The sequence below is a fragment of the Oncorhynchus masou genome, unplaced genomic scaffold (genome assembly GCF_036934945.1).
Source record: "Oncorhynchus masou masou isolate Uvic2021 unplaced genomic scaffold, UVic_Omas_1.1 unplaced_scaffold_9258, whole genome shotgun sequence".
Lineage (NCBI taxonomy): Eukaryota > Metazoa > Chordata > Actinopteri > Salmoniformes > Salmonidae > Oncorhynchus > Oncorhynchus masou.
In genome coordinates this window covers 4,458-8,530 of record NW_027015740.1, presented here as the reverse complement: position 1 = coordinate 8,530, position 4,073 = coordinate 4,458, and the positions used below count along the sequence as shown (strand labels likewise).

Genomic DNA, 4,073 nt, shown 5'->3' with positions numbered 1-4,073 from the left:
GAAAAAACCTACACTCGATCCCTCCGATGTCAACAACTACAGACCAGTATCCCTTCTTTCTTTTCTCTCCAAAACTCTTGAACGTGCCGTCCTTGGCCAGCTCTCCCGCTATCTCTCTCAGAATGACCTTCTTGATCCAAATCAGTCAGGTTTCAAGACTAGTCATTCAACTGAGACTGCTCTTCTCTGTATCACGGAGGCGCTCCGCACTGCTAAAGCTAACTCTCTCTCCTCTGCTCTCATCCTTCTAGACCTATCGGCTGCCTTCGACACTGTGAACCATCAGATCCTCCTCTCCACCCTCTCCGAGTTGGGCATCTCCGGTGCGGCCCACGCTTGGATTGCGTCCTACCTGACAGGTCGCTCCTACCAGGTGGCGTGGCGAGAATCTGTCTCCTCGCCACGCGCTCTCACCACTGGTGTCCCCCAGGGCTCTGTTCTAGGCCCTCTCCTATTCTCGCTATACACCAAGTCACTTGGCTCTGTCATAACCTCACATGGTCTCTCCTATCATTGCCATGCAGACGACACACAATTAATCTTCTCCTTTCCCCCTTCTGATGACCAGGTGGCGAATCGCATCTCTGCATGTCTGGCAGACATATCAGTGTGGATGACGGATCACCACCTCAAGCTGAACCTCGGCAAGACGGAGCTGCTCTTCCTCCCGGGGAAGGACTGCCCGTTCCATGATCTCGCCATCACGGTTGACAACTCCATTGTTTCCTCCTCCCAGAGCGCTAAGAACCTTGGCGTGATCCTGGACAACACCCTGTCGTTCTCAACTAACATCAAGGCGGTGGCCCGTTCCTGTAGGTTCATGCTCTACAACATCCGCAGAGTACGACCCTGCCTCACACAGGAAGCGGCGCAGGTCCTAATCCAGGCACTTGTCATCTCCCGTCTGGATTACTGCAACTCGCTGTTGGCTGGGCTCCCTGCCTGTGCCATCAAACCCCTACAACTCATCCAGAACGCCGCAGCCCGTCTGGTGTTCAACCTTCCCAAGTTCTCTCACGTCACCCCCGCTCCTCCGCTCTCTCCACTGGCTTCCAGTTGAAGCTCGCATCCGCTACAAGACCATGGTGCTTGCCTACGGAGCTGTGAGGGGAACGGCACCGCAGTACCTACAGGCTCTGATCAGGCCCTACACCCAAACAAGGGCACTGCGTTCATCCACCTCTGGCCTGCTCGCCTCCCTACCACTGAGGAAGTACAGTTCCCGCTCAGCCCAGTCAAAACTGTTCGCTGCTCTGGCCCCCCAATGGTGGAACAAACTCCCTCACGACGCCAGGACAGCGGAGTCAATCACCACCTTCCGGAGACACCTGAAACCCCACCTCTTCAAGGAATACCTAGGATAGGATAAAGCAATCCTTCTCACCCCCCCTTAAATGATTTTGATGCACTATTGTAAAGTGGCTGTTCCACTGATGTCAGTAGGTGTATTCACCAATTTGTAAGTCGCTCTGGATAAGAGCGTCTGCTAAATGACTTAAATGTAAATGTAATGATCTAAACCAACAACATAGTACTGGCAGTGCAGAGAAACAAGAAGTAGCTTTGTGTGAGTTCTGAGGTTGACACATTTTTTAATAGCCTAGTCATGGCGTTAAGACACTAACATGCATGCCAGAAAAGAGTTACATTTCTTCTTTTGGGGAATGGGCCCGACATTTTTAAAAGATGCAAAATGTGACCCATTCCATCACTCATTATCAGCTGCATCAAAGTGATACTGAAAGTTCCAGTGTTCTGGACATTTTAGTAATGGCATTTTAGTAAGGAAATACAATTTTCATCTTTAGCAGGCGCTCTTATCCAGCAAGACTTACAGTTATTTAATTAATCTTAAGATAGCTTGGTGAGACAACCACATATCACAGTCATAGTAAGTAAAAAGAAAATCAACAAAGAACTTATTAGCAAAGTTAGTGTTAGTAGGAAATGACAAGTGTTTTATTTTGTAAGTTTTCATACGTTTTTGAATGATGGGCAGGTATTCTGCTGTCCTGTCAACAGAGGAAAGCTGGTTCCACCATTTGGGTGCCAGGACAGAGAAATATTTTGACTGGGCTGAGCGGTAACTGAAGCCAACGGAGTTTATGGAGAAGTGGGGTGACATGGCAGAACTTGGGAAGGTTGAACACCAGGCAGGCTGCGGCATTTTGGATAAGTTGCAGGGGTTTGATGGCACAAGCAGGGAGCCCAGCCAACAGTGTTGCAGTAGTCCAGACGAGACATGACATGTGCCTGAATTGGGACCTGAGCCGCTTCCTGTGTGAGGAAAGGTTGTACTCTACGGATGTTGTAGAGGATGAACCTGGAGGTGCAATTCCCTGCTTTGATGTTAGCAAAGAACGACAGGGTGTTGTCAAGGGTCACGCCAAGGTTCTTTGCACACTGGGAGGGGGGCACCGTTGAGTTGTTGAACGTGATGGAGAGGTCTTAGAGTGGGAAGGCCTTCCCCGGGAGGAAGAGCAGTTCCGTCTTGTTGAGGTTGAGCTTGAGGTGGTGGGCCAACATCGAAGCTAAGATACCAGCCAGGCGGGCAGAGATGTGTGTTGCCACCTGGGTGTCAGAAAAGGGAATGAGAACAGAAGTAGAGTGTCATCCGCTTAGCAATGATAGGAGAGACCATATGAGGATATGCCAATTCCGACTGACTTGGGGTATACAGAAAAGAGGAGAGGGCTTAGGAATCGAGCCCTGGGGACCCCAGTAGTGAGAGCATTTGGTGCAGACACAGATTCTTTCCACTCCACCTGGTAGGAGCGGCCTGCCAGGTAGGATGTAATCCAGGAGTGTGCAGAGCTTGAGACGTCCATCCCTGGAAAGGAGAATCTGATGATTCACAGTTTCGAAGGCAGCGGATAGATCTAGGAGGATGAGAGCAGAGGAGAGAGTCAGCTTTGGCTGATATCTGAGCCTCCATGACACAGAGGAGAGCAGTCTCGGTTGAGTGTCCTGTCTTGAAGCCTGACTGGTTAGGGTCAAGAAGATTGTTCTGACAGAGTTAATGAGAGAAACAGACACTGAATCGAGACCGCGCTCAGCATGCTCAAGTGTTTTGGAAAGACAAGTAAGAAGGGATACCAATCTGTAGTTTTTTCTGTCAGAGGGGACGAGTGTTGGTTTCTTGAGGTGGGGATGCAGCCAGTGGTCAAGGATGAGTTGATGAAGGAAGTGAGGAATGGTATAATTCGTCCACAGAGAATGAGGCGGAGGAGGAGGATTAAGAAGGAGGAGGTGGCAAAGAGTTTCCTGTGGTTTTAGAGAAATAGAAAGCGGCTTCAGCAGCAGGTACAGACAAAGAAAAGGTAGAGAGGAGGGAATGAAAGGATGATAGGTCCTCCGGAAATGTATTTTCCTCCATTTCCGCTCAGCTGCCCGCAGCCCTGTTCTGTGAGCATGCAGCGAGTCACTTAGCCACAGAGCGAGAGTAGGGCCGAGACAGCTGGGAGGAAAGGGGACAGTCAAGGAATGTGGAAAGGGAGGAGAGTAGGGTTGAAGAGGCAGTCAGAAATCACGGGGAGAAGGATTTAGCAGAATGGCGAGATGATAGGATATAAGAGGAAAGAGTACAGTCATAGCCAAAAGTTTTGAGAATGACACAAATATTAATTTTGCAGTTTGCATGATGGCAATTTGCATATACTCTAGAATGTTATGAAGAGTGATCAAATGAAATGCATTTAACTTCTTCGGGCTAGGGGGCAGTATTCGGAAGTTTGTATGAATGAGGTGCCCAAAGTAAACTGCCTGTTACTCAGGCCCAGAAGGTAAGATATGCATATACTATTGGATAGTGTTGGATAGAAAACACTCTAAAGATTCCAAAACTATTAATTAAAATAATGTCTGTGAGTATAACAGAACTGATAGGGCAGGCGAAAACCTGAGGAAAATCCATCCAGAATATGTTTTTTTCCAGCTCACCATTGATTACCATGGCTGGGAATGGGAATATAAAAGGAAGACCTCCCAGATTGCAGTTTCTAGGGCTTCTGCTAGATTTCAACAATCTTTAGAAAGAGTTCAGGCCTGTTTTTTGAAAAATTAGCTAGAATTTG

At 48.4% G+C, this 4,073-nt stretch overlaps 1 pseudogene; it reads left to right on the top strand.

Annotated features, from left to right (window-relative positions):
• The first annotated feature begins 259 nt into the window (after positions 1-259).
• LOC135538177 (uncharacterized) lies at positions 260-1,364 on the top strand (annotated as a pseudogene).
• Positions 1,365-4,073: the final 2,709 nt, after the last annotated feature.